Source organism: Panthera uncia, assembly GCF_023721935.1.
Source record: "Panthera uncia isolate 11264 chromosome A3 unlocalized genomic scaffold, Puncia_PCG_1.0 HiC_scaffold_12, whole genome shotgun sequence".
Taxonomy (NCBI): domain Eukaryota; kingdom Metazoa; phylum Chordata; class Mammalia; order Carnivora; family Felidae; genus Panthera; species Panthera uncia.
The window spans coordinates 37,180,540-37,208,438 of NW_026057579.1; the positions used below are offsets into that span (position 1 = coordinate 37,180,540).

A 27,899-nucleotide genomic window follows, 5' to 3' on the forward strand; every position below is an offset into this window, starting at 1 on the left:
AATGAAATCTTGATAAATACAAACAAATGCAAATGTGATAAATGCAACCAAGATGAGTCACTGAGTTACCATTTAGCGAGCACCAACCAGGCACCTGCATTTTACGTATGTCATCTCATTGGCTTCCCACAGCCGCCTGGCGAGCTGACTATTATTCGTCTTCATTTTATTTTATTTTTTTTAATTTTTTTTAAATGTTTATTTATTTTTGAGACAGAGAGAGACAGAGCATGAACGGGGGAGGGTCAGAGAGAGAGGGAGACACAGAATCCGAAACAGGCTCCAGACTCCGAGCTGTCAGCACAGAGCCTGACGCGGGGCTTGAACTCATGGACCGCGAGATCGTGACCTGAGCCGAAGTCGGCCGCTCAACCGACTGAGCCACCCAGGTGCCCCACTCATCCTCATTTTAGAGAGGAGGAAGGAAGGCGGAGAGGTAAGGTCACACAAAAGACATGACCTGGATGAGATATAAACAAAGAAACATCAAGGTAATCGTCCCAAACAGTGGAAGCTCTGGAGATTTTCATGTTGCGGATCTCCGTAAGAACTAACATTTCAAAGAGGCAGCAGGCATACATTGCCAAACAAGAAGAAAAAATAACTTAGAGTTACAATTCATTCACCAGAAAATAACTCATCGTAACAATGCATAACCGTGCATATATCAAGTGTGTCTGTGAGAGGTTTTTCGCCCCGAATAAATTCAAAAGCACTGTTAGAATTAACAACAACAAAAAACACAAAAAGCTAAGGTTGTCGGGGGGATCCGGAGTTGGAGTGGGGGTGGGTCTCTTTGTACTATGGAAATAGGCATATTATGGGGCATGAAAAGAGAGAGAAAAACACGCTGAGATTAGGCACGAAAGGAAGTGTGCAGAACGGATGAGCGGATGTGAACGTTGTGAGATCATGACTTCAGTGCAGTGGAAACCGTTGCAGAGATTACTGTTTGGGTCAATCAAGTTCCACTTGCCAGTGTGCAGGGAAATCTGATGGCAAGTGTAGAAAACAACCTAGAGAAGACCAGATTCTACCAGAGTGCGGAGTAGTTCCTTTTCTAGCACGTAAGGACACGCTCCAGGGCGGGAGCCTGAGAATTTGCATTAAAGCCTCTGTCCCTACTTCACAGCTCCTGCAAAGACTCATGCTTAAGTCAAGCGAGGATAAAATGTTTAGATTCCCGTGGCATCATGCAGGTTCAGACATTTTCAACAAATCGCTTTCTTATATTTCTAATATTTGATTATCGCAGACACAAACCTGCGATAAGTTTCACTTAACGAACACAGTTTCCATGTTGTGTCAATACAAGAACGACATTATATGCGCAAAAAAAAAAATACAGGCATTAAATCATTCTTTACAATGGCGAAAAATAAGAAAAAAAGAAATGTCTATTAATAGGAAATTGATTAAGTAAAATATAAATTACCCACACGGTGCTGTTATTAAAATCAATAATGAAGTTCTCTATCTATTGAAATGGAAAACACTTCCCCGATACTGTTCAGTGAGGCAGTAGATTCTAAAACAGCCCACAGAGCCTGAATCTACTTATAAAAATAATACACATATAATCTAGATGTCTATAAAAATATAGAAATATGGACGGAAAGAGGCTCATTAAAATGTTTACTGTGGTTTTCCTGTGCTATCAGATGATTCTTGTTTTCTTTCTATGGTTCTGATCCGGGGGGTTCTTTACTGTGGGCATGTCCCTCCTTTAGGAAAGGAACAAAGCTGTTTGTAATATACAAATGAACTAAAGTATGTAATGATTATCCATATAAGGATGGTAAAATAAAGGAAGCGGCCGTTTCACAGAATCCTGGCATGATAAGGCTTATTTGGTCTCTGACATGAGTCATGGTACATTAGCAGTAAAGGAAACACATCATCTACATCAGGGTGATCATCAAATAGGTAATATATTCCCTGACTTTAGTACGAAACACTCATGTGTCCCAGCAAAGGCACCGAGTAATTGGGAGCTTCCGCTCTGAGAACCAAGAGCTCTAGTCATCAGGCATCGCCATGGAGGCTGTTGGCAGAAACCAATGAACAGTGGGTTTCACTGTGCTCGTTGGTTGCCAGTGGGGCTCTGAACAAGGCTTCCAGCTCCTGCGGTGCTCCCCAATCTTGCGGGATGAAGTTTCTACTTGAATGCTTAAATTTAGAAAAGGAGACACAAACCAGCCATTCAGCAGCAAGGGTCATTCACACTCACAGGCTTGCAAAGGGTCAAAGAAAACCAAGCCAAAATAGTGACCCAGGAGGTGCTTCAGGCATGACCCCGGTCAAGGATGACAAGGTAACTGAAAGATTTCAGAAGAGGCTACACGAGAGCGCTGGGACAAGAGGAAGGGACAGGTGAGGGAAGGGAGCCCATCAACAAAAGACCAGGCCAACTTTCTCCCCAGTTTGTATTGTCGATATTTGCTTTCTTCTTATGTCAAAAATAACATGTACGTCCGGTTTCCAGCCTATCATGCCAGGAGCTTAGAAGTAACGGCTCTGTCCTAACAAGCAAAAATATGAACAAACTGCAAAATCAACGACTCTTCCTAGAGTCATCAGAGAAGTGAGGCCACAGGGCGGATCATGGCCCCGAAGTTAGAGACAGAGAGGCGGACACGGAGAGTCACAATTTACGTGAGAAGAACGCAGCGAGGGGAAACGTGCACAGAATCCGCGTCGGGTGAGAACACCTGAACTGTGATTGGCAAACGGCCGGACGTCGGCGTGGGCCACCTGCAGGGCGAGACACCCCAGGGGACGCGGGCGTAAGGGTGTGGATGTCGTCCGTCCTGCCCCCCGCGAGTTCCACCAAATCATGACCGTGAACGTCAGAACCCATTGCCTCCTCTGAGAGCGCGGGAGCAGGGATACGCGAAAGTAAAATAACAACTTTTTGTTTTCCCGCTTATCATTACCTGACAAATAACAGCTTGTCAAGATAATAATGGCAACAAGGTGTTAATTACCTACGCGTGTGCAGATATGTACACCCACGTGTCAGTGACGGGAAGGGCAGCGGTGACACAAGGAAGGGAGAGAGAGCGCGGGGTGGTTTTGTTGTCGTAAGCTATTCATGCCACCTGTAAAGTGGCCAACGATATTTAAAGGCAGACTTGGATTCGGAGTGAGCGTATGTTACAAATTCCAGGACAACCACTAAAAAAAGGGAAAAAATATAACTGACATATAAGAAAGGAGAGAAAACGGAATCGTATAAAATGCTTCGGTTACAACCGCAAAGGATAGGATGAGAGTAGAAGACAGAAATAGGAGCAAAAAACAAGGGAGATGAAGCAAACCCAGTAGATCTTAATCCAACTCTCTTAGTCGTCACTTTGAACATCAATGGCCTAAAAGGACCCATTGAAAGACAGAGATTGTCAAAGTGGATCAAAAAACAAGACCCAGCCGTATGTCCCGTACGAGAAACACACTTTGAATACAAAGATACATAAAACGGAAATGGATGGACACAGCTACACTAACACTAATTTGTAAGGAGCAGTGGCAGCTACATTAACTTCTGGCCGAGCACACTTCAAAGTAAGGAAAGTTATCGGGATCAAGGAGACTATTGCATCATGACAGAGCGTCAATTCTCCAAGGAGACATAACATCCTTCGCGGACCTACCAACAGAGCGTTGCACCGCATGAGGCAAACGCCAACAGAGCCGCAAGGAGAAACAGATGAGTCCACCACCCTTCCCCTGTTGGAGCTCTGAAGGCTCCTTTTTCAGAGATGGACAGAAAGACAAACTGGTGAACCGGACTTCATTAAAACTGACAACCTCCGTTCTACAAAACACGTGTCATGAGCATGAAAATAGAAGCCGGGGAAAGTACTTGCAAAAACCACAGCTGATAAAGGACTACGATCCAAAATACACAAAGAACTCTTTTTTCTTTTTGAAATTTTTTAATGTTTATTTATTTTTGAGAGAGAGAGAGACAGAGACAGAGAGACAGAGACTGCAAGCAGGGGAGGGGCACAGAGAGAGGGAGACACAGAATCTGAAGCAGGCTCCAGGCTCCGAGCTGTCAGCACAGAGCCCGACGCGGGGCTCGAACCCACGGGCTATGAGATCATGACCTGAGCCGAAGCCGGACGCACAACCGACTGAGCCACCCAGGCACCCCCAGGAATCTGCCCTCTTACAAAAAAAAATTGCTAAAGAGAAAGAAGAATTGATTTCTAGACAATCACTGACATCTTGGTAATGTCAAAAGAATTTCTTTACCTCTCTATTCCAAAAATCTCTTAACTCCAAAATCAAGATGAAGCCTCCTCGCTTCTGCGCCCTGTCGTAGGAGAAGAACTCAAGCTCCATAAAGACTGACGGACAAAAGCATCTGGGGTGATAACTTGTTATCTGTTCAGGAGCAACACCTGAATTCCACAGATTTCTGGAAAATTGATTCTTACCTTCTATCATTGAGTAATAAACCCACATTTAGAGCTTCAAACAATATCCATTTATTGGCTTTCAGTTTTGTGGCTCAGACTTCCCACCACCGAATGGCATGTTTCTCTGCCCTGGGCTGAAATCAAGGTGTCGACCAGATGGTGTTTTCGTCTGCCGTCTTGACTAAGGAAGAATCCACCTCAACCTAATTTAATTTGTTGGCCAAATTCCTACCTCTGTGGTTAGAGATCTGATCTGTCACTGTCCTCTTGGGTTCCCTCTCAACAACTTGAGCTGTCCAGCATCCCCACCATATTATCTACCACCATCCAGAGACCGTCCCACGTGTCGAACTCCACTCACCCTTCAAATCTCTCTTGCTCGGAAGAGCCCCATCTGTCACTTGATTATCAAGTCTGGCCCACCAGGGCACCTGGGCTCGGTCGGTTAAGTGTCCGACTTTGGCTCAGGTCATGACCTCACAGTCAGTGTGTTCAAGGCCCCGTCGGGCTCTGTGCTGACGGCTCAGGGACTAGAGCCCGCTTTGGATTCTGTGTCTCCCTCTCTCTCTGCCCCTCCCCCGCTCACATTCTGTTCCTCTCTCTCTCCCTCTCAAAAATAAATAAAATATTTTAAAAAGTGAAATTCATCAAAATTAAAGGGAGCTCGTGTGTTTCTCTTCTTGAGTCATGGTACAGCCTAGAGTAAAAGTGGCTGTTAGAGGGTGTCGTGTGCAGACCCAACCCCAGACTCCCCGCACAAAAAGTCAATGGCCTGCAATCTCAGGGCTGATCCCCTTGAAGACAGACAGCTCAGACCTGCCGCGGGGGCTTCTGATACCTGTTTCTAGGGGGGTCATGTTGGAATACCGCACGCCAAGGTTTAAAGAAATATTTGTTCAAGGCGGTTGAACAGAAGTCGGCACCACTGTGGGCGGCAGGTTCATTGTGGGAACAGAGAAGACAAACAAGGCACTGGACTCTTGAAGCCACGTGTGCCTAGAACTCTGTGGTGGGCCCCGAAAAACATTCAACGTCACTTACCAGGGTGGTGAGAGACGGGCTCACAAAATAACGTCCCAACCAACCTTCATGGATGACCGTCCACAAGGCTATCGACAAGCATTACGATAATATTGAGGACTGTTGTGTACCAAGCACATGTCTAAGACCGTGGTCCTTAATAGACGCTGAGACATCGTTGCTTACAGGGTCTCTGTTCTACCAGGAGACGTAGGACACTCGGATGCTCGGTAACGTGTCCCGGCTGTCACGGTTAACAGAGGGAACCCCGGGGCAAAGATCGCGCTCTGACTCCACCTCCCCACCAGTGCCATTCTATTTAGGACAATCAGCCTTTTTGAAAAAAGATTTTAAATATTGATCTTTTAGGGCACCTGGGTGGCTGAGTCAGTCGAGCGTCCGACTTTGGCTCAGGTCATGATCTCATGGTTCATGGGTTCGAGCCCTCCGTCAACTCTGTGCTGACAGCTGGGAGCCTGGATCTTGCTTCAGATTCTGTCTCCCTCTCTCTGTGTCCTTCTCTCTCTCTCTTTCTCTCTCTCTCTCTCTGTCTTTCTCTCAAAAATAAACAAACATTAAGAAAAATCCAAAAAAACAACAGTGATCTTTCATATTTTGCCTCCCAGGGAACACACACCCTTTAATGCCAGCATTGCTCTGGGGCTCAGCTTGTCACACATGGCATTTTCAGTGTCGGTGGTGGCCGGCTGGGGCAGACGTGACCAGTGTCATCAGGGGGATGTTGCTAAGGAAGTCACATCCATCAGGTGACATTTTAAGATGAGTTCGGGGTTTTACGATAGATCTATTTTTTATAGTTTTTTTAATTAATTTATCTATTTATTTTGAGAGAGAGAGACAGACACAGCACAAGGGGGGAGGGGCAGAGAGAAAGGGAGAGAGAGAGAGAGAGAGAGACAGAGACAGCGAGAATCCCAAACAGGCTCCGCACTGTCAATGCCGAGCCCGATGAGGGGTTCAATCCCACGAAACTGTGAGATCATGACCTGAGCTGAAACTGAGAATCAGACACTTAACCGACTGAGCCACCCAGGTGCCCCTACAATAAATTTATTTTTGGCTGTTTGATTTTTTTTTTTTTGGCTGATTTTGGCAGTTATACATTTTCTCTCTTTTTTTTTATTTGTTTTAATGTTTATTTCTTTTTGAGAGAGAGACAGAGACAGAGACAGAGAGACAGAGCACAAGCAGGGGAGGGGCAGAGAGAGAAGGAGACACAGAATCCGAAGCAGGCTCCAGGCTCTGAGCTGTCAGCAGAGCCCGACCTGGGGCTCGAACCCACGAACCGTGAGATCATGACCTGAGTGAAGTCTAGCTTAACCACCGAAGCCCCCAGGAGGCCCTATATCTTCTCTTTCTGACACCTTGGGGGGGAGGGGTGGCATGGCCTTGGAGCCCTTCCCCCACCTCGGGACTGCTATGCCTCACCTCCCATTCTAAGGAAGACCACGTTAGACCAGTTCTTATTTTCTAGGAGAAAAACTAAGTCGAGAGGTTAAGTGACTCCAAGTCGGTACTAAAGGTGGTCGGGGTGGGGGTGGAGGGACAGCCAGGGTCCCTGACCTCCTTTGTGACTCTCAGTGAATGAGCTTCTCGAAGGTCCAGAGTCAAGAGCCTCTCTCGGCTTGGGGCGGCACCAAGAAAATGGACAGTTTGAACCCGGGAACACGTAAGGCCCCGTCGGCAGTAATGCTTTGTGATTTTACGTGGGAAGTGAGCGCGGGTGATGTGGAAGTTTCCGCGAGCCCGTCAGCAGCTGGCCAGAGGAACAAGCTGCTTTTCAGCTGCAGGTGTGTGATCATTGAATGAGGTGTTCACGGCGAGGAAATGCATTATTAAATACTGTTTCCTGCTCAGGTCCGCATGCATTTGTCACTGGAGAGGCTGGTCACTTACAGTGTGGAAGATGACGTCAAAGGGAATGAATAATTCAAGCAGAAAAGAGGTGATGCTTTCAGATTCATAGCATGATTACTGAAATCTACATTTATCAGAAATGTAATTATATCATAAAAATTCCCTCTTCCTTTCTACTTCCTGCCTACATTACACTGAAATAGTCATCATTTATAATTTTGAGTCATACATTTTATGAGAAATGAACGTTTATACATCTAAACCAAAGAGAAAGTGTCTCTGGAACATGGGTAGGAAAGGAAGCCCTATTAGTGCGGGGGGAAGAACTCACATGATTTCTGTGCCTTAAGTCTAGAAATATTCAGTGAAAGAGAATCCTGTCAACTTCAAAACCAGAAAGCCCCTTCGTAGCCAGATCAGTCAACACTGGGCTTACCGCCGGGTGCCCTGTGCTCACGCCGTGACTGTCCTCTTGGACGACTTATTCATTCCAGACACTCAATATTTCATCCATAAAACCTCAATGGTATACGTAATTCATAGATGTGCCACGACGATAAGTGAGCTTTCTTCTAGAAAAGGGCCATATAGGCTCCAGTGTGCTGTATGTAATAATGAAATAATCCCGTCGCCTCTTAAAATTCTGAATAAATCCTCAAGCCATCGATGAAAGAAAGTATTACGTTGGAAAAGCTCAGCAATATAAGGAGAAACAACACAGCTATTCTCCCTGCATAGGAATAAATAAATAATGGCAAACAAATAAATCCGTAATAAATAAGCAGATAAAAACAGAGAAAAGGAAACCGTGAAACTCCGGGCACAGCACAGTGTTTGGCCCGCAGCCGTTACAGCAGCGGTGACCAATCCGAGCCAGGCTGCGTCCTAGAAAGACCACTCGTGCACCAAGCACCCTGGGATGGAGCTGGGGTGCCCGCATTTGCACACCAGTCCACAGTCTACTAAGCTGGGACGACGGAATTAATCTTTCAGTCCATCGACCTCCTTACTGATAAAATTGGGAGACTGATAGGATTACGTCTTGGTACTTCTGTAAGGGATAAGTCAGTTACGATGCAGAAAACAGGTAAAGTAGCGGCTGGCACGTAGTAAGGAGCGTAATCAGTATTATCGCAATCTGGTCTCGGCTACGTCTGCCAAAGACAAAATAAAATAAACCTCAACAAGCATGGGGCCTGAGACATACCAAGCTTCCCTTAGTCACATGTTCCTGATCTATACGCACGCATTGCTTTTGTCAAATCTTCTCCACAAGTAGGCACAGAGGAGCCTTTGAAATGTTAGAAATTCTCTACAACCAGTCTGTATGGTGGCTAAATAGGTACAATTGTATAAAATTCATTCATTTGTATCCTGAAGGTTTGCACACTTACGTACATTACACGTCCTCGAAATATTTTCAAATCAAGGAGTAGAATAAGGGTTAAAGTATACTGCTTTGGCATAAGAGAGAGGTTGAATTAATGGCGCGTTTTTTCATACTTTCGTTAAGAAACACTGGATCAGGGGCACCTGGGTGGCTGCGTCGGTTAAGCGTCCTACTTGAGCTCAGGTGATGATCTCGCCGCCCCCAAGTTCGAGCCCTGCATCAGGCTCTGCGCTGACAGCTCAGAGCCTGGATCCTGCTTCCCATTCTGTGTCTCCCTCTCCCTCTGCCCCTCCCCCACTCATGCTCTGTCTCTCTCTCAAAAATAAGTAAACATTAAAAAAAGAGATAAATTGGGGCGCCTGGGTGGCTCAGTCGGTTAAGCGTCCGACTTTCAGCTCAGGTCACGATCTAGCGGTCTATGGGTTCAAGCCCCGCGTCGGGCTCTGGGCTGATGGCTCAGAGCCTGGAGCCTGTTTCCGATTCTGTGTCTCCCTCTCTCTCTGCCCCTCCCCTGTTCATGCTCTGTGTCTCTCTCTGTCTCAAAAATAAATAAACGTTAAAAAAAAGAGATAGGGGCGCCTGGGTGGCTCAGTCAGTTGAGCGTCCGACTTCAGCTCAGGTCATGATCTCACGGTCTGTGGGTTCGAGCCCCGCGTCGGGATCTGTGCTGACAGCTCAGAGCCTGGAGCCTGTTTCCAATCCTGTGTCTCCCTCTCTCTCTGCCCCTCCCCCAGTCTCACTTTGTCTCACTCTGTCTCTCAAAAATAAATAAATATTAAAAAAATTAAAAAAAAAAAGAGATAAATTATATTAAGAAACACTGGATTATGCGAGATGCTAATAAAAACGTCAAGGGTAGCGAGAGAGAATAGAGCCATTCCCAACAAGTGTGGAACGAGGCTCTCATTATATATTCTTATATGGTTTTGATTTTTGAATCATCTTAACACATTAAGTATTCTTAAAATACTATCTTTAATTTCAAAAACGTCTAAATGTACGTTTCTGGCTGGGGGCTGTGTTTTAAGAAGCATCATTTTATGCACAACAGATTCCACTGTTTTGTTTTGTTTGCACTGGGGACGTGAGTCTGCAAACAGCACTGTTGTCTAATGTCCCATCACTTATCTTCACTCCTACTTGACATTTGAAAGCGGAAGTGAGGCTGAGCTCTCTCGGCGGGGGGGGGGTGGGGGGGGGGGGGGGTACGTACCATGCCATATTTGGTCTGCTTTATTCACCTCTGCCCACCCACCCTGAGGAGCAAGACGTCATGTGACTTTCAGAGCGGCGAAATGCCCAGATGTTATGGAATCAATCTCATCGCGATATAATTCATGCAAGATCCCTAGGTTTTTGTGCTATGGCTGGAATACTCCGGACGAAAGCAAGTAACATCGACGGTGCTGTAGCCAGCTTCCAAGATGGTCCCCAGCGATGGTCCACTTCCTGGAACGCACACCCGTTTGAGGTCCACCTCCCAGAATGCACACCCGTGTGAGTTCCACTTCCTGAAATGCACACCCGTGTGTGGTCCCCTCCGCACGGTGCCAGAGTCGATCTGTGTGGCCTCGGCAGAGGCGATGGCATGTCACCTCCAAAATCATATCACAGAAAGAGTGTGGCTTCCTCCCTGATGCTCTCTCCAGCTCTATCTCGCTCCTGAATCACCCGCTCGGTACATATACTCGGTTGTCTTGAAATTATAACAAGCAAGAAATATTTTGAATAAATGAAGAAATCTTCACATAATGAATTAAAAATTAAAGGGTTTATTTTTTTTAATGAAAATATATTTATCGTAATTCAAAATATGTCTGTAGGGAGGGTTGAGATATTGTTCCAGAACCTCTTTAACTGACTTGGAGCAATGATTTGGGGACGGAAGGCATCCGGTAGAATTCTAAGTGTGCTGTCCCATGTTATACACTGGCATTTACTCACTCAGTCGCGCAGCAAAGGCTTGGGAGCACTCAGAAGTACCTGGCATGTTTGGGGCTCCCTCCCCAGGACATGGGTCAGGAAGAGCTGACCCTGGCTCCCCCCCCAGCCCCCTCCACCACCCCCAGGCAGCCCCTCCTACTGCCCGAACGCGACCATTTCCCCTTTCCTCCTCCGCCTCCCCCCCTGCTGGAGCAGAGCCACCTGAAGGGACAGGACATCCATCACCCGAGACTCGGCGAGGGACCTTACACACCAGCACTAAGACTGGGACTTGAGTCTACAACCGATTCATTCCAAAAATCACAGCATTGCTTTTTCCTTCTGCACCATTCCATCTTTGAAAGAATATGTCTGGGACACCCATTCAATCAGGAAAAAAAAATCAGCGTTTTTTTTTTTCACTTAGGGGTCCAGCAGTGCCGCCTTCCAAGCCCCTCCCACTGGTGTGGAGCTCCCCGATCTCCCAGTCTCCCCGTGTCCACTGTCTTCCCATCAGAACCCGAGCGGCTGGCTCAGGCTTCCTTACAATCCCGGTGGGCTCCAAGGCAAGTAAGTGTCCCCAGGAGAAGCTAGTCTGTAGGATGGGGACAGTTTAAAGGAGCAAAAAATTGGAGAACAAAGGAGAGCTCCTGGGACCCAAGAGACTAGGAGGCGACCGCTCTGAGGCGGGTTGAAATCACAAAGACCTCATTAGACTGCTCCGTTCAGGGTAGCTCACAGTTGATTAGGTGGGCGCCTGAAGTTGCTGCCTTTCTTAATTAAATCAGCCTCCACGTTTACCCACCCCCAGGACGAAAGAGAAAAGAAAAGATGAATTCAGCATCCTCCTCCTTCAAATGCTAATGACCCCGAGCCGCGAAAGTCCTAAATCAGGAGGTTCGCGCAGAGGGCTGCCCCATCCGGGGAGGAGCGCGCTCCCCTTCCTTCCAGGGAGGCCCGCTCCATTGTGCCTCTAATAATAGGCGCAGATGTCGGCCCCGCCTTCCTCTGAGCGACTTTTGCCTAATAACCACCTTCCATGTGTCCCAGTGCACCTGTTCAGCATTTTGAAATGAATTAGCGTGCTTGATCGCCTCCAAAAATCTTGTCCACTTTTGTCAACCCGATTATGCTGCCACAATGCCAAGCGATTACGCGAAAGGCAGCCCCTTGGCGAACTGGAAAGAGGCCAGCCCCGCCAGAGCAGAGCGGTCTCTTGTTCCTAGAGACCGCCCGACCTGAGACGGGGCTGGGATTCCTGACCTCAGGAGTGGGCTCTCGCTGGCCATCGGGGTCAGGAGGACACCTGAGGGGGGCGCTCCACGTGCTGTTAGCATGGGACGGCTGCTGCCACACGCCCAGAAGGGGCGGGAGGGTGTAAGCGACAGTGGCAGTTGGGACCTGGAGGGTCCATGACTGGAAGGAGAAGCAAGCATTGAACACAACAGATTGAGCCTGGGATGGCTTCCGAGGGGTGAGAGGCAGACAGGGACCGCGAGACCGGCTCAGGGACCTGCCTTCATTATAAGTAGACCCCCCCTCTGTGGCGGTGACCCTGTTCTCTCCTGCAGGATTAGTTAGAAGAAAGTTAGGTTAGGTTCGAAGAAAGTGTAAAAGGTATCCATCCGGACACCCAGAACATTTGGTCTTCAGTCTCTGAGCACCTCTCCCCACTCAGTCAATATTGAGCCTATACCCTAAGTGTGGGAAACGGCTGAGAAAATTATCACGAAAATGCACAAATGATTATTAATCAAGCATTAAAAATGATGTTCCAGCAAATTTTAAGGCATGAGTAAATCCTCGCTGGCCTATTTCTGACGGTCCAGCACAGGGTAGAAATCCAGGTGGCAGGCAGTGAATGAATGAATGAATGAATGAGTGATCAGATGAGCAATGGGTGGAATACGACACTAAGTGAAAAAACTAAAGTCAAATCACATACTGAGGTGGATCCGTGTAAATATTTATGCAAAGTATTCGAGGACGTATCAACCAAGTGCTATTAGCTGTGATGATTGGACGATAGCATTACTACCCTTTTCTGCTTCCTGTTTTCCGATATTCCCATATTTTCTATAATAATAATGTAAGGTTTTAACAACGTTAAGAAAAACAAAATACGCTTTAAGAGAATTTTTTAAAATCTTTACGCCTTCCCGGGTCTAAGTCTCTCGTTGTCAACAAGAAGGTATCTGCACGACTCAGGGCTTTACTGGTTCACAGCAGGAGGAAATTAGCGTTTCAAATCATCCTGTAAGTGACATCATTTATCAGTATATTCCCATACTCTGGGATCTCTACCACTAGGGCAAGCAAAGGCAGATCTGAAATGTAAAGCTTTAACATAAAAACAAGCCTTCAGCAAATCAGGAATAAAGGGAGCACATCTCCCATGAAGCAAATCACTGCCTTCCAAGAGGTGGTCTCCGAAAGAAATTAACACACATCCAGCACTGTGCCCTCCCTGCTAGATATGGCTGTTGATTCTCATTGATGTTTTTGTAACATCGCAGGCCTAGGTATAAACTTGTGTTTGTGTCCCTCTCTCTCCCTGAATACATATTTCTAAAATAAATTATATTATTATAGTGCATATGAAGCAATGATTTAATTTAAGGAATAGACTCACGTGACTTGGGCCTGACAAGTCCAATAATGCAGCCGGCCCACAGTCTGCAAACTCAGGTGAGAGCTCAAGTTGTGGTCCTGGGCCCATGCCCTGAAGAGCAGGCTGGGAATTTGGAACTATAACGTAATGGTTTTGAAGCAACTTCTTCTCCTGGAAACTTCCATTTTTGTTCTTAAGATCCTCAACTGAGTGAATAAGGTTCATCCACATGACCAAGGATAATCTCTTTTACTTAAAGTCAACTGATTGTAAATGTCAATCCCATGTACCAGAAAAATCTAGACTAATATTTGACTAGACAACTGAGCCCCGTAACTCAGACAAGTTGACAAATAAAATTAATGATCACATATGCATTTTGTTTCCCATTCTGCAAGTGTTTTCTCTGTTCTTCATTTGCTTCTTCGCTGTCTTTTGCCCCTATTGCACTGGGACAGCAACTGCCTCTTATTCACATCTATAGGCTCAGGACAAAGAATAGAATTTTTCCCAGCACAAATCTATAAAATTTTGGCTGCTTGGATGAATGAATGGGTGAATAGAAGGGAGGAAGGCAGATGAATGGATGAAAGAAAGAAGGAAGAAAGGAAACAAGGAAGAAAGGAAGGAAGGGAGGGAGAAGGATGAGTGGATGGATGGATGGATGGATGGTGGATGGATGGATGGATGGGTAGATGGATAGATGGATGGATGAATGGTGGATGAATGGATGGATGGATGGATGGGTGGTGGATGGGTGGTGGATGGATGGATGGATGGATGGGTGGTGGATGGACGGATGGTGGATGGATGAATGGTGGATGGATGGATGGATGGATGGTGGATGAATGGATGGATGGATGGGTGGTGGATGGATGGATAGATGGATGGTGGATGGATGGTGGATGAATGGATGGATGGATGTATGAATGGTGGATGGATGGATGGATGGATGGGTGGGTGGTGGATGGATGGATGGATGGATGGTGGATGGAAAGAAAGAAGGAAAGAGGGTGGATGGAAGGAAGGAAGCAAGGCAGAAAGGAAGATGAACAGTTCAAACCCCTTATACATTACTACCACCTACAGCACTTTCTCCCTTACTGAATTCTCATACACTCTCTATCTACACCACAGCTCTTGGCTATTAGCCTAATGCTGGTTTGTGTCTTCCAAGTAAAAATTTAAACTCTATGTCTAAAAAGCTATGTTCTACAAATCTTTATATCTTTGTAATACCTCGCAAAGTAATGGAAATATAAGTGAACAAATAACTATTTATGGGATGATTCTAAAATTTAGTTTTGTTAATAGCAAAAGGATTTGTGTACATGTGGTTACTGATCAAAAATTTCCATATCATTTTTAAGTGTCATCTTTAATTAACCATGGCTGAGGTCTTATTTTCCTGTGTAATGGCGGCAGAAACTATGACTCACTGTGGGTGGATGGTTCCACTCTGTGCCATACACAGGGCTAGCAGTGGGCTATGTTGCCTTGAACAAGACATAAATCCTGGTTTATTATCAAATGTGGAAAAGAAAAGACAAAATAAAGCAGGGATTTCGTGCTGGCTATCTTCCACTTGTTTTTTTGGTTTGTTTTTTTTTTTTTTTTTTTTTTTTGATCTGTTATGGATCCTTCCCCACCTCGTTCCATCCTGGCTTCTGTCCCAGGATCCTCTCTGGGGTGGATCACACGAAAGGCTCTATTACCCTTTGGCGTTAGGTTGGGAATAGGCCACGGCAAGTTGGAGGACAGAGGAGACACATGTAGAGAAGCAAAGCCAGGGAGCAAGCCCACAGCTGCCGGGGGGTCTCCTCAGTCACCTTGGGGCTTTCACTGAAACTTACATCAGTCTTCTCAAGGGCCACCCGCTGTTCGAAAGTTTTTCCTACACTGTAGGCTTTCACTGTCTCAGAACTCCACCTCCAGGGACCCAAATCCACATTGATTATCTACCACCACAGAGCACATTTCCCCACAACCTGGTGGCTTAACGAACAATAAACCATTACTCTCTTACGTGATTCCGGTGGCTCAGCACTCTGCAGCAGATAGGTTTGCTGCTCCGGGCTCAGATTACCTCCTAAACTGCAGTAAAGATCTTGGCTCAGAACACAATCAGAAGGCTCGCCCGGGGTTTTAAGATCCACTTTCACACAAATCATCCACATAACCAGCAAATTGTGCCGGCCCTGGGGCGGGGGTGGGGGGTCCTCAGTTCCCAACACAGGAACCCTCCACAGGCAGCACAGGAATCTTCATGAGGCAGCAGCTGGCTTCCCTAAGTAAGTGACCCAAGGGACAGCAAGCCGAAAGTTGCCTTTGATGAACCAAGTCTTGAGAGCCACGAGCCACTGTTCCCACAGAATGTTCCCGGGCGCACAGCTCAGCCTATTTAACGTAGAAGGGAAATATACAAGGGTATGGACACCACGAGGTGAGGGTCCCATGGGCCACCTAGCAGGTGGCAGGCACAGGTGTCTGGTGCCCATCCTCTCCGGGGGCAGGGCTGACTCAGTGACGGTGAGCAGAACAGGCAGGTGGATGTGTAATGTTTTGCTAGAATTTCCTGGGGAGGACGTGGGAGAGATTACATTTGGGGCACAAAACCTTGTTCCCCTCCTTCCTGTAGCTCTCCTGTTCCCTCGTCCCCATTCACCCTGCGTGTCAGCTTTGTGCTTTTCGCCTCTGGGACACAAGTCCTGGGACAGAACGAAGTTAGAATGCAAGCGTTCCTGGCTTCTGCTCGCCGGAATCTTAAACCTGAGGGACGGAAGACCGTATTGTGTTTAAAACTTGCCTGGGAAAAGCAGGCTGTCCCACACTGCACCACACCAGCAGGTGCCTTGGGCTAGGAGGGAAGAGAAGACGAGGGTCCAGAGACACATGTGTGACCCAGGGCGGTTAAAACCTACCTGCTGCTGTCCACAAGTGCTGCCCCAGATGCGACGAGACCTGGGCAGGGAAGTATTTTACCTGCTGCCCAAGGTCATTGACCCCGCAACATTCTCCAGCTCCAGAGAGACACCCAGGCTCAAAGTAAGACACGCGGCGATAGAGCGCTGCCCCGAGCTGACATGCCCAGGGGGTGGTGACAGAAAGGACTCAAACCCCACCTGTGTGGACAGACCCCTGAGCACCAGAGAAGCCGCTTCTTTGATGTCTTGTCACCATAGAAGCCCCTGGGAGGAGGGGGAACCATAGACACCCCTGGGGTTGTCTGCCTGACAGAAGGGAGCCCCAGGGTCTGACACCAAGCTCCTGAGTAGAAAACAGGGATGTTTGTTGAAAACCCACTCGCTGTGTGCATGGCCACGCAAGGCCCACTCCGGAGAACAGACTGCATCGGTTAACGTATCACACGGCGCGTCTAGATTTCAAGGTGGTCCCGGTGTTGTATGTGATGAAGGACAGGACTGGTTCCCGAGATGCTTCGCCGATAAAAATGGCTCGCCAGAAATATTTGTTGAAGCACGTTTGCACACACAGTGGTTTGAAAGTTCCTATAGGGTACGAGATTCACCCCGGCGCCCGAGTAATTCCTTTGCCTACAGAATCTCCTAGTGCCCTATTTTACGGCAGAAAAATATGGCTACAGAAGCCTGGATGGGGTGACGAAGTTCCTAAAGACCCCGTCCCTGGGTCCTGTGAGACCCCTTCCTTTCAGCCCCAGTGCCCAGAGGGGTGGCCAGCATCGCCCTGTTCCCACAGGTGGTCCCCAGCCTGCTCTGACAGCGCACCTGCTTCACGGACTGTGTATTTTTATGTCTACAGACAGGAGCAGTGACTCAACTAAAGAGACAGCGGAGTGAGCGATAGTTTCTTCGACGCCACCCGAAACGTCAAGTTGGCGCCTCGCCACCCCGCCTTTTAAACATCCCGTCTGGGATGCTCCTCCTACCTTCGATCTCTTCTCATCCATCCTTCTCCCCAGCTTCCCTCACAATCGCTGACCCCGCCCTGTACCTGCAGACACTTGTAACCTTCTCACCGGAGGACAGTTTTTCACGTTGAAAATCAAAGCCTGGTCCGAGACAAAGGTCGGGGCTAAGGACCCGGGGGGGGGGGCGGGGGGGGGGGGGGGGGGGGGGGAGGGTTGGTGAAAGTGAGCCATCCGCCCTCCAGCGGAGCCACACAGCCTGGCTGTATGCAACGGTCATCGGGGCACTCACTGAGGGCCGGCCTCCCACCAGTTCTCTGATATTTTGACTTCACCCCCTTGTCTGGAAAGCAAACACAACCTCGGCAATTTCCAAGAGCTGCCGGAGCATCCAGTGAAGAGGGGTGCGTAACGGCAGGCCGAGAGTAACGGGCTGGTGTCCCATAGAGGCTCAGGAGACACTCGGATCTCCGTCCCGACCTCCCGCTGCTGACAGAGCAGACTCTTCCTGAACCGTCTCCTAAGCCAGTGAACTGTGTGTAGTCAGGGCTGGCCGGTGTGGCGAGGAGCATGCAAGAATCTTGGCTTCCGCACTCCCTCCTCCAAGAGGACCTCCATGTGGCCTAGGAGCCCGATCAGGGGACGGTAACACCTTGTGCCACAAAGCACTTGTCACACTGAAATCTCAAATCGCATATGAAAGAAGGGACCCGGGGCACCCGGTGGCTCAGTCCCTTAAGCATCTGACTTCAGCTCAGGTCATGATCTCATAGTGCGAGAGTTCGAGCCTCTGTGCTGACGGCTCAGAGCCTGGAGCCTGCTTTGAATTCTGTGTCTCCCTCTCTCTCTGCCCCACCCCCCACCCCGCTCATGTTCTGTTTCTCTGTCTCTCTCTCTCTCTCAAAAAATAAGTGAACATTAAAAAAGAAGGAAAGAAGGGAAACTGAGTCACAGCCTGCACTTCACAGCTGCAGAGGGCGAACACTTGTGCCAAATTTATACAAAATCCAGGCTAGACCTGGCTCCCCACTCTCCCACCCCGATTTCCTCCAGCCGTTCTAGTAAAGCTACGTTTTGTTAGCAAACACCCCGTGAATTCACCAATTCAGTTTTATGCAGCTATGCAAACAGTGAGCTTAATTCTGTTTTCTTTAGGAATGGGGCAAAGAGCCTCCAAGGGTGGTAAATCAAGTTGAGTTATTTTAGTTACCAAGTCCTTCCCCATGAAAATCCAAGTCAGCATTTGAAATGACCAGCCTCTTAAAAATAATTAAAGGCAGACATCTGGAAAACACCAGTTACTGAGGCATTCATGGCCTCAGCAACACGCTCCACGGATAACCAAGGCTTGGTTAAAAAAAAAAAAAAAAGAAAAGAAAAAGAAGAAGAAGGAGTATTTTACATTTTCTTTTAAACAGAAGCTTTTTGCCCGTGCCCGTGAAGCGCAAATGTCCAACAAAAATTTACTTTTTTTTTTAAACTTCAGCAAGTTAATGTCAACACATGTTATTAATTTTTGCTACCAACCCAGTCTTGGTGGGGAGTCTGGAAGCATGGCCAACCGGAGTTTAATGAGCTGGTGGCTGTTCAACAGCACTCGTATCCCAAGGAGGCCAGATGGGCCATTCAATTACATCCTCCACATGCTTTTTTGGAATGTGGAAAGGCCGCCCCCCACATCTCTGGCACACCTCTCCATCTCTGAGAAATCCTCCCTTTCGAGGGCCTATCGGTGCATCTTTGTGGATTCTCCAAGGCCAGCGTCGGTCCTGCTTGTGGTCTCGGGCCTTGGAGCCCGTCAGCTGAAGCGTGCACACCGCTCTGTATCGTCTCTCAAGAAGCATCGCCAGTACCGCGCATATTTCTCTGGTTAGGGAAGTTTCTACAAGGTGGACACGCCGAGATTTTAGTGTATTTTTATCTGACGTGCTAAACCCATTGCACTCTAAATTTTGAAGAAACCTGCCTTTTCTATGAGGCCACTCAAAACTGCCGGTGACTTTTTAACCATTCTCTTCTCAAAATGGAAGAAATATGCACACCTTTGGGCTAGGCAAGCTTCCTTTAAATAACAGAATGGCCGCAGGACCCAGCCAGTTGTCACAATGGCGACTACATAAACAAACCAGCGTTGGACAGCTTTTAAGCTTGGCCGGTTCAACAACTAGTAACTTGCTAAGTACCTACCACGTGTGAGGGGATTCAGGGTGTCTGGTGGTCACATCAGAAGGGCAAACAATGATTCTTAGGTGATGATCTCTGGTTTCTAAGAACAACCATCCATAAGGAGGCCATACCCGGGGCGGGAGGCGGTGGGAGGGTGGGGGTTGGCTATGAGAGTAAAAGGTGGTATCCAGAATATCCTACGAATCTGGCTTTTTACTACCACCTTCCCTGGAGCCCCAAAGAGTCTGTTCTTTTTATCATTATACTTTCACGTTGCACAATGGTTGTGCGTTTTCTTTCTTCCTGCTTGGACAGTGAGCTTTCAAAGGCAGGTGCCTTGTCTTAATCATCTTTACACCTTTGGAGCTTCCATAAAGTGGCTGGTTCAAACGTGTATAGAGGGAGGGAATGAACTCATGAACTTACACACCATTGGTGATTCCATCTGAAAGCAGCGGCATCCACAAGGTCATGAGAAGTGACCTTCCCTGGACTGAGTAAAAGAAGCACGGTCTGGACAGAAAATGACTTTCCGGCAGGTGCTCGATGCCACTGTCCGGTGTCCTGCCTGCACATCTGGAGTTCATCTGGAAACACAGGCCCCATAAGACCAAGGTACCAAAGTCCAAGTCCTATCTTATCACTTACCACATCCCAAACACAGATCGACTTTCTAGATAAGGTAGGCTATGCTTCAAGAATCCCTAAAGTTTTTAAATATAATCTCATAGAGGAGGAGAAAGGGGTCTTCCTGATAATACGATAATAATACGATTGTAACGAAGGGGGTATCTGTATATAGCCCCTACTCTTTGTCAAACGCTGTCCTAGAACCTACACGTTACTTCTTCCCATCCCCCGAACTCTACAAGACATTTAATACTCTATTAGAATCTTCCTTCTGTACATGGAGACTCACACATAGAGAGTTTTTAAATCTCGCTCAAGGTCATTAGAGGTAAGAAGAGGTGGAGTTTGGGTGTAAACCCAGACATTTTGACCTTGGAATGATTACCGCACGACATGGCCAAGAGTTGAGAGACACGTGTTTCTAAATACTTCATGGAACTTTTTATCTATCATTTGGAACTTTTAAGAAAAATAAATAGAAAAGAAAATTCATCCCAGTAATTCCAATTTAACATGTAAAATTCAGTTCCAATACCAGTTCATTATAGAAGCAAATAAACCAAGCTGAAAACAAGGGACTGTACTGTTTTAACCTTTTCAACATTTTTTATATGACTTTTTAACCTCTCCAGTGAATACCTTATCTTAAAATATTTTTACATTGACTTTTAAATATATCATTAAGTCCCATTTTTAAAAACCACCTATGTAATATATGACGCACGCCTACACCGTAGATACGTCAGGTTGCGATAGGTCTCCAAATCGCGAGAAATATGGATGCTGGCTCTTTCTGCCCGGTTGGACATTTTTATGGGCAGTTCTGTGAGTATGGATCCACCAAGCCGGGGCTGGAGTGTGTTTGCGTCACCCACAAATCCGTTAACTCACACAAAAAGCAACCACGTTCCTTGACCTTAAAATCTGCCCTGGCCCTAGCCAACCATATCACAAATGTGTTTCCCTTGTCGGTTTTAAAAAGGGGGAAAAAATGCAAAGATACTGCAATAATTTAGTTAGCCATTCCCACCTCTGAGGTCACAATTCATATAGCTTATTCATTCATTAGGTAGAGTAAATTGAAATAAGTTAAAAATGTGATTTTATTATATAAAGTAATTTAATTTTTTTTTTAACGTTTTTATTTATTTTTGAGACAGAGAGAGACAGAGCATGAACGGGGAAGGGTCAGAGAGAGGGAGACACAGAATCTGAAACAGGCTCCAGGCTCTGAGCTGTCAGCACAGAGCCCGACGCGGGGCTCGAACTCACAGACCGCGAGATCATGACCTGAGCCGAAGTCAGACGCTTAACCGACTGAGCCACCCAGGTGCCCCGATATAAAGTAATTTAAATCTAATGCTTATTGACCAGTTGCCAAAACTATGCAAGAAATCAGAACTGGAAAACAGGAAGCAACATTATGACTGTAGCATCGTCTCCTGAATCGTTTTATCAAGAATAAAAACCTTTTAAGGTAATTTTTATTGCCTTTATTACACTGGAAATAAAATGTCAAAGACCGGTTTATATTCTCACATACAAAAAAAAACCCGCTATTAATAAGCTTAATGTCGTACTGAATATAAGCGCTATTAATGAAAAAATGCATCATTACAGCAAATTGTTAATAAATTGAGACTTAAGTGCATTTTCCATTCAGGCTACTCTGGGGGAGAAAAGTAACAGTGTTGTCTGCGTTTTTTTCTTGCGGCTAAGATTTGGCAACCCGCATTGCTTTGTGTTAATTTCCTAAAGTAAACCCACTGTTTGGCCAGCAAACAAACCATGCCAGTGTCTTTTTGTCTGCAACTGTCTATTATTGGGTTGGGTTTTTGGTTTGTGGTGTTTTTTTTTTAAACAATATTTTTTTAAAGAAACGACCTGGGCTGCAAGGGGCATTCGTTCCAAAATTCTAAGTGGATGCGTTCAAGTAAACTTGGAAAAAGCAAGGTGCACTCCGATTTTCAGACAAGCATGGCTGAGGGCCTGTCTGCAGCAAAGGGGATCCGTTATTTCCGTATCAGAATCAGTAGCGAAAACAAGAACAACAAAACAGCCGCGGAAGTGAATGATGAGCGAAGCGTTAGATGCCAGGTAGTCACAGAGTCGCACTTGGTTGTCTTCCAAAGAATGTGGCTCACATCAGCTACTCGTTTCCTGCACGGAACACGCGACTGGGAGATTCCTTGGCAACCAACTTCTGACGAGGACCGGCAAAGAGCCACTGTTTCGGTGAAATATAAAGCAGAACCATGAGAGAATGAGCTCGTAATTGTAGTGTGTATAGCAGAACCCAGCACAGAGTTCGAATGTCTATTCAGCCACAGACCGCCCTGCAAAACTTGTTTCAATTCGTTCCTTTTAGGCCTTCTGATCTCCATACTGTAAATTTCACAGGCGTATACACACGTAGGTGTGTTAGAACACATAGGTGAAATAAATACGTTAAGTATATACATAAAATATACATGAGACAGAATGAGAGATATGACAGTGTGTAATACGTATGTGCACATAATATGTATGGAAATTAGAAGGTACGCCTGAAGTCGACATATATTTTCTATTACATACACAGAAGAGAGAGAATGACCACACCATGACTTCGGGCTGGCGGGACATCTTATAATTATATATCCCACACAGAACTGGTACATGGGACACGATCACATACGGTTGGAAAGATTCTAATCCGAGAAGCATTCGGCTCTCATTTTTCCAATTTTTATAAATCAGGTCCTTTCTTTCTAAAGAGGGAAGAAAAAATAGTTCATCTTCGCTGCGCTGGCTCCGTCTCTGAAAAAGGGGAAGAAGACGTGAAACCTTGTATTTTTCCGGCACGATCGTCCACACACACACTCAGGGAACAGAGATGTGCACGAATGAGCCAACGCTCAGGGCAGACTCGCCATGCCACACGGAGCAGCGTGAGCCCGAGACCGAAGCCACAGAGGGTACGTCACTGGGGCTCCCGGGGCCTGAGTGCCTGGTCCAGGGTCACGTCGCTAACGGAATCAGACGGAGCTGGGCCCGAGGGTGCCTACGTGGTGCCCTTGGCCTCCGGTTACCCGCGCAGGTAGAACAGGCATAAGGCTTCCGGGACAGGCTTGGCCCTCATCCTTCCCTAAGAGCAGCCCTCTCTCAAATCCCGAGCCGGCTTAACCACGGACCGAACCACAGAAGCACTCCAGCCTCTGCGTCTGCCACCGGGTGCCCCTCCGCTGTCTGGTTGTGACAAGGGCTGGTTACCACATACACGTGGCCGGACAGAACCCCCAGGAAGCTCTACCGACGGGTCCAGCGGGAGGTGGGCCTCTGCCTGGAAAGAACAAGAAAGCAGAACGGTGGCCCCTGGGGGAGGCAGGACGGGGGCACTGCACGCATCTGGGACTGCCGTGGATGGAAAGACAAGACAGAAGCGTTCCCAGCACACTGTCTTGCATGCAGCGGGCGACTAACCCACATCACTTTTCTTCCCTTTTGCATGATTTTTCCTGTAAGGTACGTCTTGTCTACAAAAAGATAGTGCCTGCCTGTCTCTGAAATTCCACGCTGGATTAGCATTGACAAGCAGAAAGGAGGAAAAAAGAAAAAAAAAGAAAAAGAAAAAGGAAAAGATCCATCCTTCTGCTTCTCTGTGCGGAATCAAAATTAGTGGGGCCGAGACGCTGCCCCTTTCCTCAGTGGGTCATGAGAGAATTCGGGAGCTTTCGTGAAGCAGCTGGGATTCAGGTTAGGTTCAAAGATTTCCGGCAGCATATTTTGGTGATTAAGAAAAGCAAATGCTTAATTTCTGACTGGCTTTGTCTGTTATGCCTGACACTTCCGACTGGCTTCCAAGATAGTTAATCCTCTCTTCTTTCCCTCCCCAGGAAAAACATTCACACGTTTCCCTGATAATGTGGGATATTAAGAGGATATGGATTTTCATTTCTCTGGCTTCGGTAAGCCTCTGAATTTATTTTGTTGGTAAAAAAACTGTCTCTTGGGGGACCTGGGGATGGGGGGTGCTTGTATAAGCATCTTGAAAACCAAAATACTGGGGAGACCAGTCTGGATCCTATAGCTTCAAGGTGTGCTGAGGCTTCTGGGAAAAAAAACAAGTTAAAGAAGACTCTGGGATTATAGAATAAAAGTGATTTATTTTTCTTTGTAGGTGCTTTTCCTAAGCGTTTACTTGGAAAAAAATTTTAAACATATAGAAAAGTAGAGAGAAAATGACCTCTCTATATTTATATCTTAAGCCTATATCAGAAACTGGTTTACATTTCCTCAAATGTACATATTCGTACATGTATATTTTCCCCCGAACCATTTGAAATAGCAGCAGACAGGGCCGCCCGGGCAGCTCAGTGGATTAAGCGTCCGACTTCAGCTCAGGTCATGATCTCACGGTTCATGGGTTCGAGCCCCGAGTCGGCCTCTCTGCTGACAGCTCAGAGCCTGGAGCCTACTTCGGATTCTGTGTCTCCCTCTCTCTCTGCCCCTCCCCGCTCACACTCTGTCTCTCTGTCTCTCTCAAAAATAAATGTTAAAAAATTTAAAAATAAAATAGTAGCAGACATCAGGATCCTTCAGTCCCACAAAATTTGGTGTGTTCCTCCTAAGAAAAAGGATATTCTCTCCCACAAACACACAACCCTTCAAATCTAACAAGAAAAACAACAATAATAACAGAATTCAGGAATCACAAGGTATCCAACCTGTGTGTACATTTCTTTAATTTGGACAGAAATGCCTTCGATCCCTCTTAGTTTTTCTCTTGTTCTTGTTCTTTTTTTTGAACGGCAATTCAATTAAGTTTTCTGCTAGGATTCAGCTGCTGTCCCTCTTTAATCTCTTTTGTTACGGAACAGGCTTCTCTCTTGCGTTCCTTTGTTTCATTTGAATGGCATTGCACTGGAAGGTGGCCAGTGACCTTGCGGCGACCTTGTGGAATGCCCCAGCCCTCGGTGCTCCACGACTGTTTCCTCCTGGTGTCATTTAACTTGTTCTTCGATCTCCTGTGGTGTCTTTACACAGGAGGTTAAGTCTCGTACTGGGGTCAACAGCACACTATGGCCACGGGCCCAGTCTGATCCCCAACCTGTTTTTGTGAATAAAGTGTTATTGAAGCGCAGTCATACCCAGGTGATTACATATTGTCTGTGACTGCTTTTGGGTTGACGGAATCGAGTAGTAAGAGAGAGTATATGGTCCGCAAAGCCCCAGATATTTATTTTCTGCTCCTCTCCCAGGGTAAGTTTGCTGATCCCCGGTCCAGAAGTCCGATTAGGGGCACACTAAACACACTGGGGGCGAATACCACAGAGCTGACACGGGCACCTGCTAGTGCGTGGGATCGGGCGGGGTTCGTGACGGCTGCCCACCTTCGTGTAATCATGCTCGGTCTTGCTCTCATGTCTCCTCTAGAGAACTGCACCTGTGTCTTTACAGTTTCTAAGGAACTGCTAGGAAATACTTGGACCCCAAATCACCCTTGCCCAAATTCTGTGGCCAAAGATTTTTCATTGATGATTTTTGCCTGAATCCAGTATTAGCACTTTTTTACATGTTTTTTAATTTTTTAAAATTTTTTAAGTTTATTTATTTAAGAGAGATAGAGACAGCGTGAGCGCGGAAGGGATAGAGAGAGAAAGAGGGAGAGAGAGAGAGAATCCCAAGCCCAGCAGGCTCCTTGCTGTCAACACAGAACCCGATGTGGGTCTTGAACTCACGAAACCTAGAGGTCATGACCAGAGCCAAAACTGAGAGTCTCCCGAGAGCCACCCAGGCGACCCAGGACTTTTACATTTTTTTTTTAGATAACATTCTGGTGTAACAAGAAGTGTTACTGGGGCCTGGGTGGTTCGGTTGGTTAAACGTCCGACTTTGGCCCGGGTCATGATCTCACACTTCATGAGTTCAAGCCCTGAGTCTGGCCGTGTGCTGACAGCTCAGAGCCCGGAGCCCGCTTCAGATTCTGTGTCTCCCTCTCTCTCTGCCCCTCCCTGACTTGTGCTCTGTCTGTCTCTGTCTCTCAAAGATGAACAAACGTTAAAAAAAATTTTTTTTCAAGTGTCACTTGTTCGTTTTTTGTCATTTTTGCGTTCCGTTTGTGAGTTTCACAGCAAATTATTGGGTTTTCACTTGCTCATGGGAAAACCCTACACGTACTATTTTGGATGTTCAAATTGTCCCACTGAATTTGCAGTGGAAGCCTCTTACAATGGTTCTTGCATCGCTCTGACATGACCCCCTTAATATTTAAGACTCCTGTGCTCGCTGGCTCAGAAAGGGTGCCTCAAAAGTACTTTGTGTGTTCCCCGCCCTGGAGCTAAAGTCAGCCATTTCTCTGAGGGGATTAACGCCTATTTGTGAAGAATGAGATTTAGAATCTAAGATCTGGGCACTTGCTCCCTGCCACAGAGGGGTCCCTGCCTGCAGCCCGAGGAGTAATTACAGCGCGAAAACACAACACCCTCGTGAACGGATATTGTTGTTCCCACACAAATTTCACCTTAGAGAGTGCTCCCCCTCAATCTGCACCCAGAGTCCCTTCCACTAAAAAGTCGTGGCTCCTAGAACATTAATGTAGGGTGAGTATGTATTCATAATTATACTATAATTATATAATGTATTTATAATCATATACAATATGATTTATACCACATATAATCATTATTACATAAATATTATACATAAGTATGATGCAATATATTTATAAGTCTATAATTATGTTACATACAATTACATATGTGTGTGTGTATATATATATATATACATAAGATTTTGAAATTTCTAAAGCAATGTTATTGCTAACAAAAAACCTACTGCATGAAGTTACATAGTTCTTAAGAATATATCCCTGTGGGACACCTGGTTGGCTCGTCGGTTCACTTCGGTTCCGGTCATGATCTCACTGTTTATGAGTTCGAGCCCTGCATCCGATTCACTGCTGTCCGCGCAGAGCCCGCTTCAGATCCTGTCTCTCTCTCTCTCTCTGTCTGCACCCCCCCTCTTTCTTTCCCTCTCTCAAAAATAAACATATATATATATATATATCCCTAGGATATATGATCTGGACATTGTGTCACAGTTTATTTGATAATGTTTTCTTTGCATAATTCTAAACATGGTTTCAGTTTTAAGCTCTTTTCTTTTTGATTTGATTTTTCTGGCATAAAAGCACTTTTCCGTTTTCTTTGCCTTGGATGCCTGGAGAGGCCGTGCGCAGAGAGGGCCAAGCCCGGAAGCCCGGTGCAAAGTGACCCAGAGGATGCTGGAGGAACGTGCTGACCGCGGGTGCTGCCACAGGGCCGTGGCACGCAGCAGAGCCCCGGCGGGGTGCCGCAGGAGCCTTGCAAGAGAGCACTTGGGCTCCGGGAAGAGAAAGTCCCTTCTGCCCAATGTCCCTCCGTCGCCCTGTCCTGGCAGAGCCCCGCGCGGTGCGGGTGTGCAGAGGACAATAGTCACAGGGTCCAGACCCACCTCCCAGAGCAGGGACAGAGGGCAGACTTGGAACTGAGACCCGATGCGTTGACGACGAGCACTGACGTGTCCCACGGCTGTCCTCATGCACGCACTTCATCCGCGGCTACCTCCCTGTCTCTCCCACCGCCGGCTGTGGAAGGGACAGGTGGCGGGTCCATTTCCTCCTCGGAAGCCTTGACACTCTTGCGACGCAGCGCCTTCGTGTGCCTTGTGACCTCAGTTTTCTAAAGGGTTCAAACAAAGTGCTGGGGTTCTGTGACTAATCTGGCTTTGTCTCCTGGTTTGGCGCAAGGGATGTTCTGTGGCTTTCTCCTTCCCAGCAGGAGCACCACTGGAGTATCAGCGACTCAAGAGCGGGGTAGTGCAAAGTGTTTGTGGCATGAGGGGACGGAGGGGCCACCGCTGGCGGGAGCACTCACTGCAGGGGCATTCCCACCAGCGATCTCGTGGTACCTGGTCAACCTGGGCAGAAGCACAGTCTGTCACTGCAAA

At 46.8% G+C, this 27,899-nt stretch overlaps 1 pseudogene; it reads left to right on the forward strand.

Moving 5' to 3' along the window:
* Positions 1–2,290: 2,290 nt before the first annotated feature.
* The window catches only part of LOC125937362 (ubiquitin-40S ribosomal protein S27a-like), a 38,351-nt pseudogene continuing 12,742 nt past the window's right edge, over positions 2,291–27,899 (forward strand).